The 12980-nt window shown below is 45.0% G+C and overlaps 1 protein-coding gene and 1 long non-coding RNA gene across 2 annotated transcripts in view; one reads left to right on the top strand and one right to left on the bottom strand.

Moving 5' to 3' along the window:
• Positions 1-12980, bottom strand: part of TTLL11 (tubulin tyrosine ligase like 11) — a 244572-nt gene that overhangs the window by 104824 nt on the left and 126768 nt on the right. The gene's annotated exons all lie outside the window — the stretch shown is intronic.
• LOC111097506 lies at positions 7736-11596 on the top strand. Its single transcript, XR_005365025.1, has 3 exons — positions 7736-7869; positions 9706-9855; positions 10663-11596. It is a non-coding gene; the product is annotated as an uncharacterized LOC111097506 (long non-coding RNA).

The following is a 12980-nucleotide window of genomic DNA, read 5'->3' as shown; positions in this document are numbered from 1 at the left end:
CCATTAAGAGCAGACTATATTACAATTATTTGTGCATCTTTTCCTCCCTTGTCAAAGATAGGGATTGAGCCACCCAGCTTAGCTTCTTAGGTATACAGACCATAACAGACACTAAGAAAGGTTTGTTGAATTAGTAAATGAAATAGGATCTATATGGATAGATTCCATGGGTGCAGGGAAGACTCAGCACTCTCCCTAAATGCTTACCTCACCTACTTGGTGATGCCCAAATGATTTTACCTGGAGGCAAAAACCTCTTCCTTCACAATGGAAGATAATTTACATTTCAGCAAAATGACAGATTGCTGCATTTCATATCTCTTCGTATTGCTCAAGCAGAGTCAAGGTAGTAAATGTTACACCTACGAATGCCTAGAAGCTGGAGTTTGTATCTATTTGTTGAAATGTCTGTCTTCCAAAGGGAAGAGACCATGTCATTGCTCCCATCGCCAACCCAGCACCCGCTCACCAGCACCATTCCTTGCTTTTCCTACTTTTCCTCTGTGTGCTTAGCCTCTGTCCCTCCTTTGGAATGCATTAATGACATCAGATTAGATTGGAAAGCATTAACGACAACAGACACCATGGGCCAGCACCACAGCTGCATCCCATCCCGTAGAAAAGTGTAGGGCGCACAGGAGGTACTCAGAAAAAGTTTGCGGAATAAACGAATGGGTGATTCATTTTTGTGTGTGTCAGGTCAAAGAACACAAACCTCTCCTCATATTATAAAAAGGTAAACAGCTAGTGGCACCTGGATGGCTCAATTGGTTAAGTGGCTACTTTTGTCATGATCCTGGGGCCCTGGGATTGAGCACCATCCCCCCCACCCTGCCCCCACCATTGGGCTCCCTGCTTGGCAGGGAGTCAGCTTCTCCCTCTCCCCACTCCCTCACACTTGTGCTCCCTCTTTCTCTCTCAAATAAATAAATAAATCTCAAAAAAAGAAAAAAAAGGTAAACAGCTAACAAACAGCTAACAGTAAGAGAGAAACCAAGTTACTGTGATGTTACAAATCCTTAATCAAAAGTGATTCTATACAAGCACCATTTTCCTGGAAAGAGGAAAAAAACTATGACCAAATAACGAAATGATGGATATGGCCTAGGAAGGCTGGTTACACCATGAATAATCACTAAAGGCTAAATGCTTGCCCTTGGGGTAATTTCAGAATTTGGAACTTCACTGCTTTAGTTAGGAAATGCTAAATCTGTTCCTTTAAGTGAATTCCATGGAATGACAATAGTCCAGGGGAAATGTTAGTGGTGGTTAATCTATTTCTATTCTATATATCTTAAGCTATATTTAAAAATTATGTTTATTATTTTCCAGACACTATTTAACAAAATATAAACTCCTATGTCATCAAACATGGCCAGTTCAACAGAGGCAAGTAGATAGCAATGAGCAGAGCATAATGAAGAGGTCGTAGCCAAAAAAACAGCCCAGGGCTGAGCTTGACTCCTACCAGCCATGGTACCTTGGGGAGTGACTCAGTTCTCTGAGGCCAGATTTCTTCTTCTGAAAAATCAGTATTTGCAAAGATCCCATGAGAATTCAACAAAACAATAATATTTGCAAAGCATCCAGCACTAGCCCTGGCGCCATAAACAGTAATAGTAACAGCAACAACAACAATCTCAGAAAAATGTGGTATTGACAAAGAACTAAATATGCTTGTTTTCAGGGTTTAAACTATTACTATCAGGGTTTCTTCATTGAATAAACTAGTCATTTTAGTGGCACAATCTGGAGGCCTGTGGTATAACAAGCAATTAATTAGAAACCAGTGCTCCCTAAACTCTGCCTGACACCTGCTTTTTAAATTTTTTAATTTATTTATGATAGTCACACAGAGAGAGAGAGAGAGGCAGAGACATAGGCAGAGGGAGAAGCAGGCTCCATGCACCGGGAGCCCGATGTGGGATTTGATCCTGGGTCTCCAGGATCGCGCCCTGGGCCAAAGGCAGGCGCCAAACTGCTGCGCCACCCAGGGATCCCGACACCTGCTTTTTAAAACGCACACAGAGAGGGCAGTCAGGTGCAAGGAAGGTCATTGGCCATGCTCCCTCCAGAAGATACAGCAGAAAACAAACCTCAGATGATCTCTTTTAATCAAATCTTCTCTGAAAAATACTCAGGTTAATAATATGAACAAAGGAGGTCCTCTGAGGTCCCATCAATCTAATCCTCCCTTGCACTAGACCGTTCCTGCCAGTTTGGGCTGGGAACACAGCGAAGGCAATAACTTTAAATAAACAGAACTTGTACAAATGCAAAGGGCAGGAACATAGGGTTGGAGCAGGGATCACTGAAGAATGAACGATTTGATGTGATCTGCTCAATGGGCCAGCCAGGAATGATTCTCTTGCCAACTATGGAGCATGCTGCCGTGGTGCCTCCCCTAAAGCGCCCACGGGGTCTTCCCCTCTGCCCGAAGGCAAAGTCTAAAACTCTTTGGCCTGTCAGTCAAAGCCCTTTATAATGGGATGGCTGTCAACCCTTCTATTTCATCCCCTCTGCTTCCTACATCACCCTCCCCTCCCCCATACCACACTACTTACCATTTCCCAAAGTCACCCAAAGTTTACTGTTGCCATTTAGGACGGGACTGGAAAGGGAAATTATTTCAAAGGTCAGTGTCTATGTCCTTTAAAGGAAGTAGCGCACAATTAACCACCATGAACAAGTCCTGCCATAGCAATTGACCTCCCTATGAGATTTCTGGAAATCACACACAAAAAAACAAACAAACAAACAAACAAAAAACATTTCACTTACTGGCTCCCCAAGAGATTCTGGTTTAATTGGTCTGAGGTGGGGCTCAGGCTCAGGTGAAGTTCCCCAGCCAAGCTTGAGAACCTCTGTATCATGTGTTTGTCAGAGCACCCGTCTAGCTTGTTGCCATCATTATGTGTCACCTGGTTGGTCCCTACAGCACTTGACTTTGGGACCCCCGACCTATCCCACCTTACCGTCGCCCTTGGTGTAGTCATTGTCATTCTTAGCCTATATAAAGAAACTCGGGTTAAGTATCCTGTCCCAGATAGCCCAGCTCTCAAGTGGAAAAAATGAGGATTAAAGCCAGGTCTGCCCAGCTCTGGTGGCATCTGACCTCTCCACTCTGCTCTGCTTCCTCCTGCCATGGGGGCTCAAGCTGCCCCTAAATATTCACAAGTCTTTCCAGCTGGTTATTTAAAACCACTGAAAGCTTGAAATCATTTGTAGTATGAATATTTACACCATGGAAATAGGCAAATACTAACAATTGGGGGGAGTTTGCTTGTTTGTTTTGCTTTTGGGGAGCCAGTTTATTGGCATACCTCTTTACTCTGGAGCCCCAAGAAAAGAGAAAAAGAATGTCAAATTAATGTTCCTTTGATTTCAGGAAGCAGGTGGGTAATGCATTTTAGAAGGATTTCAATCCCAAACAGTTAAAAATGAGCTTTTAAGTATGAAGAGATAAGCCCCAAATGTATGGAAAATATCCACTTGTAATTTTTATTAAGATGCCGCGTGGGCACAAATGCATTTTGCATGCTGCTTGCTGGAGACACTTTGACTCAGTCACTTAGCGGCGGTGACAAAGGAAGACGTAAGTGTGCAACACGGTGTCTCGGGGTGCTTGCTCCTGGCCTCAGCACCAGCAGCATAACAGAAAATGTTCTCTGAAAGAAGTTGCCTGGCAGCCCCGTCCCTGCCGTAGCTGCTAGATGTGTGCAGTTCCAATATTGTAACACTGGATCGGAGCCTCCTATTAAGGAATAACAGGAGAGACTCACAGCACCTACTCGCCCCCATGATCTCCTGGAGCCACCACGAAGCTCAGCCTCAAGTGGTCCCCATTGAACAAAGAACCGGGGCATTTTTCCCTCAAGGCCTGGTTCCTCTGTCAGCTGGCTCCATCCTATAAAGCCTAGTTATGCTGGCATCGTGCTTTCAGAGGATTGAAGGGGATCGTAAATTGAAAAGGAATAATGGAAAGTCCTGTTTATTTAGTGCCCCCTTTTATAAGCCAACACTGACCTAGTCCTTTTCATATCTGGTACTAGAACTGATGTCTATTGAACAACTCTCACTGTCAAGCCCCATCCCCCACCCTGATGTACAGGATTTCATTTAGTCCTCTCAATGACCCTACGAAGTGGCTACAGCTACCCCCATTTTACAGATGAGACAGTGGAGGCTTATATAGCTGCAGGCCGGGCCCTAAGTTAGCTCAGCAGAACACGGCTGTGGCAGAATGCAAACCAGAGCAGTGATTCCGGGCAGCTCTCTGTCCTGAATTGGAGATACTTGTGGCAGGAAGGAAATTATCACTAGTTTAAACTTTGGTCTTCATTTATCCAATATTTGCCCCAAATCTGTGCACCTCAATATTACAGGGATGGAGAAAATGGTGTTATGTGTGTTTCTATAATTAGGTAAATTGTAGTAATTATATAGTAGCAACTGTTCACCCAGTCATATCTACCATGTCTGAGAACTCTAAAAGTCAGGGGATGATGGACATCCTATGCCACTTTCTGGGCACTTTCATTGCCAAGCGATGGACTAAACAAGCATTTGACATTGACCCTCACAAAAACTATAAGAGATTGGTATTGTCTCAGGCTTTTTTTTTTTTTTTTAAGATTTTATTTATTCATTTGAGAGAGAGAGACAGAGGGAGCACAAGCAGGGAGAGGGGCAGGGGAGAGGAAGAAGCAGACTCCCCGCTGAGCAGGGAGCCGGATGCGGAAGCTCCATCCCAAGAACCTGAGATCATGGCCTGAGCCGAAGGCAGATGCTTCACCGACTGAGCCACCCAGGCACCCCGGTATTGTCTAAGTTGACAGATATAGAAACCAAGCCTCGAAGAACAACTTGCCCAAAGTCCGAGTTAGGCAGTGGCAGACTCTACTCAGGATCACAAAGTCCACAGCCCTGAAGTCTAGCTGCCAAGCTGGGGGGAGCGGGGGGTGGGGGTGGGCTGTGGTGATGCTCTGCAGTGAGTTAGGACATTCCTGGTTGGGTAGCATTGCAGGACTACTCAGGGATGAGAGAAGCACTGCTTCCAGAGTTTCCACTGCCTGCATGCAGTTGGTGCAATGCAAGCTGAGAACCAGGATCCCTCCAGAAGAGGTGGACCCAAAGGGGAATATGTCTCCCCCAGTCATAGGGCCAAACATTTCTCACCAAGAGTGTAGCCGCCCCCCAAAAAGTGGAATCTTAAAGGAGACAGTGACCCACAAGCCAGCTGGGCCAGCTTGCCATCCATGCTGGCATCACCGTTACGATCCTGGGTCAAATACCCTGTTTTTTGGGGCCATCTCATGAGATTGTATTTAGGATTAAATGAGATGAATGAAAGTGCTTAGCTCAATGACTACCGTGTCAGGCAGCAGTGATTAACATGTTTGACCCCTCCCTCATTCCTTCACGCAGTACATTTTTAAGTTGGAATCTACTATATGTACGAGGCTCTGGGGATAAGACCCAAAGTCAAGCTTCAGGGCCAGGTTTAGGGGGAAAATCCTTGGTTCCTTAACTAACCCAATCCACAAACATTTGCTACTGAGATAATGAAGACATGTTCAGTAGTAATTGCAGTGATGACAAGCAAAAGTAACACTTTGCATGATGTTCCGCAGTTCATAAAGTGCTTTTGCACTTGGCATGTGTCCTTTCAAGAAAAGCAGAGTCTTGAGGTAGGGGAAGAAAAAAAAAAAAAAAAAAGAAAGAAAAGCAGAGTCTGATGAGTCAAGAGACCTGCCTAGGATCATGCAGCAAGTGCACAAGTTTGGCTCAAGTGTGGCTCTCTGGTACCAAAGCCTGGGATCTCCCTCCTCTACCTTTTGCTTTACCTGGCTCTGTACAGGCCCTTTGGTGACAGAGAGCAGGGTCCCAAGGCAGCCCTGTTCCGCTTTAGAAAACTCTGATTATTAGAAACTTTTTGCTAATATTTTATCCAAAATCTGCCTTCTGGTACATTCTGTTAGTCTCAGCTCTTCTCTCTGGAATCGTACTGAATAAATGTGCTCCTCCCAAGAGGACCTCCCTACATGTGAGAATAGTTACCAATCATCCCAAACCTGCTCGAGCCCAGCTTACACAGCCTGGGTCTTCAGTTCTTCCATCTGACATAATTATCAGCCCTTGCCCAGCCTAATCTCTGCGTTTTCCCATTTGGGCATCCTGTACCACTGTCTTCACCCCCAAGGTATTGGAATTGTCTGTTGAAGTGTGATTCCCAGCCTGCTGGGAGCTCCCCCAAAGCCTCTACCAATAATCACACTATGGCTATTCTCACTGAGTGCTCATTGTGTACAAGGTCCTGTTGTAGGCACTTTCCATTTATTACCTCAACCATACAAGGTAGGTACTATTATTTAATTTCCACCCCTAGGCCTGGAAAAAGGTAGGGGTTTATAAATTTCTTTAGAATTGAACGAAACTCCAACGATTCATATCCTCAAAACCTGGTGCTAAGCAGTATGGTTCCTCCACCAGGATGGAGGAATGAGTCTGACCTAAGGACAAAGTGTGCATCGCAGACCTTCCAGAGAGCCCTGCTTCTCACGGCAACGCTCAAATGCTTCCTGGTCAAGGGAGAAAAGCAAATGTCACTACAAAAATAAAACAAAACCAAAGCAAAACAAACAAACAAACAAAATGCAGCTGTGGCTAGATATTAGCAATAATAGTTGCCAAGAAAAGGGGCGCTGTGCTGGTTAACCCCAAAAGCCAATGACATGGCAGCTGCCAGGAACCTGATGGGCCCTCCTTCCAGGCTTTGAGGTGTTGCTAGCTCTTCTCAAATGAGCGGGCTCGCCCAAGTTAGTGGGTACAATAAAGCCTCATGAGATTATGGGAAAGACTAGACAAGAAAGTAGCTGGCCATGGTAACGCTCTGCGCGTGATGGTGGCGGTGGCCACCGGGATAGATGAGAGGAGGCAGAGTGAAGCCACACCTCCCTCCTCCATTTCCTCCTCCAGTGCCTTTCAAGGGCCGTCTCTGGCAAGTGGAGCTGTCCCTTGGAGCCTGACAGCAGCATTTCAGCCTGTGTCAAAATTCCACTAATGATTTTTTGGCATAAATTAAATGGAGTGAAGACTTTCTAGTGGCTGCTACCGAATTACATGACAGCTTCCAGGAGAATCTACAAAAAAAAAAAAAAAAAAAAAAAGGAATCTACAAAAATAGCTGGAATCAGAGGCATGGTCATTCTGATGCCAGGGGTCTCTCATTAGTTTAATTTCTTCTTTTTCTTCTGGCCCATGGATCTTCTTTGTAAGAGCTGATAGAAAAGATACACATAACAAGCCCCCCCCCAGTCTATTTTAATAAGCCTAAACTGGGGGGGGGAATAACACTGCTGCATAGCAAGGGGATTCGATACTATGCTAATACCACCACCACCACCCCCAAATAATAATACTTCTTTATATTTGTATAAAACTGTATCATTTACAAAGGACATTTCTACACAGTATGTCTTTTGACTTTCTATTATTTATCGAGCATTTACTATGTGTCCAGCATTCTAATGAATGATCTCACTTGACTTTCACAAAGAAGGACTCGCTCTCCTGTTTTACAGGTGAGATTGAGAGGGGTGAAGGCACTCATCTCTGATCACACAGCCTCTAAGTGGAGACTAGGGTTTTGAACTGGGTCTGTCAGACTCCAAAACTTGTCCCTTTAACTCCAGCTTCTCTGCTTCCTGTGAGGTCAGTAGGATTGGTTTTTGACGGGGAGAGGAGACCCTGTTTCCCTATCCTGGATGTTTCTTTCCACCTGACCGGAGGGATTCAGCAGGACATCTCTGCCCTCTCTCTGCCCCACCTCACTCTGGCCCTGAGGAAATCAAGGTCCTTTTTTGATGGGTGAGTTTGGGGAAAGAAACTGGGGGGAGGCCACTCAGCTCTGGAGCAGAGGATCTGTCACCAGGGTTGGCTCTGGTTCCCACCTGTCCTGCTCGTGGGATTGGGGAGCCACTGCTCTCAGGACTCTCACTCTGGACTCAACAACAGGAGGCTCGTTTGGCTCTGGACATAGGACACAGTCTCCAACATCATCTTTTCCATAATGACAGTGATATTTTGGCCCTTATACCTTTATTCCTTTGTCTCATTTTTGATCATGTTAGAATTTAGGCAGAAAAGAAGGCTGTGGATTGGGCCCTCTTCAAAGATTCTAACCATTATGATCCCCCTCCTTCTCACAGAGAAGGCTTGGAAAGGGGCAGAGCTCTTTCCTAAAGAGGTAGCTTAAATGTCAGCATGAATGTGATAAATCATCCCAAACATTACTACACTGTATGAATGCAATCCCTTTAATTCAGACTGGAACACAGAATTTAAGGAGGAGAAAAATGAGAGAATGGGGTGATATCACCAAAAACAACTCAAATGTAAAACTAAAAGAAAAAACAGCTTCAAATGACTACATCATAAATCAAGAAGATGCCATGCCCCTACCAATTCTGAGATCTTAATCTGAGGTAACACATAAAGCAATCTGAATGCCACTAAGAGCCCAGAATACAAAATTAACCAAAGCATTTCTCAACTACTAAAACGGAGCCAAGAAACAGTTTATAGAGACTGCCCATCCCACCCTCTGAAAAAAAAAAAAAATCCAACAACAAACTTTATGTGGGGTATGACCAAACTCAGAAACTAAGCACACGTTTCAGGGTAATTTGGAACTCAACCAGAGATCTGCCTGCTGCTGGAGTCGTACCAAAATGCCCACCTATGTAATAAGCCTGAGACTTGCTGCCATTATTAGCAGTAACTGAGCAAACAGAATGTTAGAACAAAGAGATCCTCAACAATCAAGCCCAAGCCCCTCAGTGAAGAGATAATAAAGTCCAGATGATGGAGCTGGGCAGGGGAGCCACAGAGAATTCCCTTCACCTCCAGAGGCTCCAGTACAGACCTGGCCTACAGTGTGTGGCAGAGAAGCAGCTCAGTGGCAGAGCCAAGACCAGGGCCTAGGTCTCCCACACTAGCATGCCTTCCTTTTTTTTTTTTTTTTTTTAAATTCCTTCCCTTTCTTATGTTGCATTGACCATAGACAATGCTGTCTGTCTGCCTCACTGATATCATGCATTTACACCATCATGCTATCACAGGCCAAATCAACAAGCGTTCAAGACCAGGGGAGAGATTTCCCACAAACAACTGGTAGAACGAATGCTAAGATCCAAACCATGGGAGGCACTGTCCGTATCCCCAGTAGCTAAGCACAGAGATGAGCACCATTCCCGAGATCATAAGCACTGGTTCATCTACTTCAAAGTTCCTAGCAATAACCTGGACCAAGAATAAAATGTAAAGTCTCCTGAAGTCCTCCTGATAAAGCCGCCAGATTATAAAAGCACCAAAATATGGCCTTCCGTATCAGAACTATTTTTAGAAACACAATCCTGTCTCTAAACTAATTAACATTGGTAACCAGGACTAAAGTGTTTCTTCTGAATGCAATGGAGAAGCAAATCATCCTGTTTGGAAGCAAGAAGCTGGGTGGTGAGAGACCGTCAAAAACACATTTAGTACAAGTGCTTACACTCCAGATGATAAACACAACTTCCAATTAAGCTACCCTCAAATATCTGGCACCTAATACCTGGTGGTTTAAAACCAACAGGGAAAATCTGCAGAGTCTAAGGATTTTTAAAGAATGAAATCTTCTTTTTTCTTATTTCCTTTTTAAAGGCAATAAATCACAGGCACTTAGAAAAATCACAGCATTTTCAGGCTCTGGAGATGAACAAAACCCAGCCCGGAGAAGTGTGGGGAGCCACAAAGGTCAGCTCAGGGTGAGGCCCGGCATCCTGATTCCCAGCCCACATCATCTCCTATATGGTGAGAGCTGATTTTCCACAGGAAGACTGTTCTTTCTTTCTTTTCCTTCCTTTCTTCCTAGAATTTCTTTCTTTATCTATCTATTTATTTAAGAGAGAGAGAGAGAGAGAGAGATAATGAATGAGCAGTCTGAGGGCAGAGAGAGAGAGAGAGAGAGAGAGAATCAAGCAGATGCCATACTGAGTGCAGGACCCAACAAAGGGCTTGATCTCTGGACCCTGAGACCTTGACCTGAGCCAAAATCAAGAGTCAGACATTTACTCAACGGAGCCACCCATGTGCCCCAGACTGTTGTCATTTGAGGTCCCCATACCCACGCACAGCAAGGGGGAGAAATTCCTGAAAATCCACGGAACCCATTTTCATTCTAAGGCACAAATTGAACAAATGTTTTGCATCAGGGATTACCTTAATTAAACTATATGAGCACCGTTGATTTACTTTAATCTTGCTAAACTTCATTAAAATGTCCATTTGCTTATGTAAATTCCTCTTGGCTCACATATCTTAAAAAAATAAAACTCATATAATTTGCACAGTGGAAGGCTGTTTCTGATATACGTCCATCTGTATGGATTATAATGGTAATAATAATAATAATTACCATTTATTGAACTATGTGCTTGGTGCTGTGATAGGCACTTTGTATAATGACAGTAACAAGGATAATTGTCAAATAACTACCACTTACTATACTTATGTCCAGTCATTATGCTACATATTTATGTATTTTTATTCATTTAACTAACAATCACAATAATTCCGTTAAAAGCAGTTATTATTATTATTATTATTTGCACTTTACAGATGAAGAGACCGAGACCTTGAGAAGTTAAGTAACTGCCCCATGTTTCACAGTGGGCAAGAGGGAAAGAAAAGTCAAGATAAACCCAGGCTCACCAGATTCTAGAACCCATTGTTTTGTCACCCATACAAACGACACCTCCATTTATAAAAAAAGTATTGTTCCAAGTTCCATTTCCAGCAAGGATATCTACAGATCCAAGGACAAAGTAAGTGGGGCTGAGATGATCTGTGCCCTATAAGTCTTTTAGGCTCCTCCATGGTTTGGGACAAAGTAACTCTGCCACCAAATTCCCTGAAGACAAGTAGAGCTCAGGGCCTCGGGATAATCAGACGATGCTGAGCTAGGAAGTGGTTCAGAACTGCGTGAAATTTGGGAGTGAGATACAACTTGTCTGTTGTTGCATTTTAAAATATTCACAAGGCAAGGAAGCATTCATTTCCATTTGCAATAATGAAATGGCTAACATCTGCAACCTGCTATATTTACTGATCGTGAACGATGCATTCCTAGGAGGACCTCAGTCTGAATCAGTGGCCCCACGAGCTGTCATGTTACAGCACAAAACCAAACAGATGAGACAGAAATGTTGCTGTTGCCTAGAGAAAAAATTTTCCCCACCACTTGTTCTGCTGTAGAGGATGGCTCAAATTAAGAATGCATCTAGGACTTGGCCTGCAAACCAGCTGGAAGAGGAGGAAGACAGAAAAAATCTGCAACATTTTCCCCTTGTTGGAAGAACCATTTCAAACAGGGTGGACTGTGCCTTAAGAGTTGGATTTTTAGGGGTCCCTGTGTGGCTCAGCAGTTGGGCGTCTGCCTTCGGCTCAGGGCATGGTCCTGGACTCCCAGAACTGAGTTCCACATTGGGCTCCCTCCGTGGAGCCTGCTTCTCCCCATGCCTGTGTCTCTGCCTCTCCCTCTCTGTATCTCATGAATAAATAAATAAAATCTTAAAAAAAAAAAAAGAGTTGGATTTTTACAATCATTTACTATTGACTCATCTTAAAAAGCCTGCACAGAAAGGCAGGGAAAGGAAACATTAATAAAAACATGAATTTCTGCAGTGTCTCTGCTTTGCCTTTTCAATTCTGTGGTCATATGCGACACCCATGAGTAGGGTTGTGTTATTTGGTTGTATTATTGATAAAGTGTCTCCAGTGGCCTCCTTCCCCAGGGGCGTTGTCCATCTCTTTGCATAAGGATGAGTTTACTGACTACCTGAGAGCACAGTGCCAAACCCCAACAGGGGCCGAGGGGCTGCTGCCCAGAGTCCTCAGATAGCCTGGGATGGACGCAAGGCCCAGGGCTGGCAGACAAGTGGTTCTCAAAGAGTTGTGCTGTGCCTAGACCAGCAGCATTGATATCACCTGAGACCCTGTAAGAAATGCAGAACAATCAGAACTCTGGGGGTGGGACTGGGCTATCTGGCCTTCAATAACGTCCTCACCCCACCAGGTGATTCTGACAGGCTGCTAAAGTTTGGGAACCACCCATCTACAGCCTGCGCAGCCTTGCCCCTCTGGCCCTTCTCAGTTGTGGGTTCTAAAAGCCTGCATCTGAGGACTCTGCCTCCATCCAGCCCGAGAGCCCGAGCCGGTCTCAGCAGGGAGCGTACGAACAGACTGGAAAATACCAGTAGAAGGGGCCTGGGGTGGGCTTGCTGACTCAGACCCAGAGTATGATGCCCAGCCGTGCCATCCCAGTTGCCATGCTCGTGATTTTAACGGCTGCAGTTCTATCTCGAACTCCAGGCTATGTGGCTGAGGCCTGGTCATTGCCACTCTGTTCCCAACCCCAGCTTCCGCCCCATTCCCAGGGGAGGCAGTTGTGCTCTCAGTTCTTCCTCAGTTTGGCTAGATGGCCTGAAATCAGGGGGTTCCTCTGTGGCACCCTGGTGGGATCACCTCCACTACCATGGAAATGAAAATGCTGACCCAGATTTTAATTTGCGCTCTTACCCCTCCCCAGCCCCTTGCCCTCTCTCCTCAGTTTCCTGACTTTTCTCCTTCCTCTCATCACACCACTGAGGCCCCAGAAGAGCTCATGGCTAAGCATACCTGAGATAACTAAACATTGCCACTTAAGAATCTTGCAGAAAATACTGCACTTAGACCTGGCAACCAGCCCCCGTCCTGGGCTCTGTACTGGAGAGGGTCCTGCTGCAGCCCAGCTCTGGTAGCCCCCCTTGTGGGGCAAGGAGTCCTCTGGGCGAAGCAGACATGCCCACATGGGGTCTATGCCCTTTGGTACCTGGGACCCCGGTGTCCCCTCCTAAATGGCTGAGTCCATCCTTTCAAGGGCAAATGGTGCTTCTGTT

The sequence above is a fragment of the Canis lupus genome, chromosome 9, assembly GCF_011100685.1.
Source record: "Canis lupus familiaris isolate Mischka breed German Shepherd chromosome 9, alternate assembly UU_Cfam_GSD_1.0, whole genome shotgun sequence".
In the NCBI taxonomy this organism is placed as follows: Eukaryota; Metazoa; Chordata; class Mammalia; order Carnivora; family Canidae; genus Canis; species Canis lupus.
This window is presented reverse-complemented; position numbering and strand designations above follow the sequence as displayed.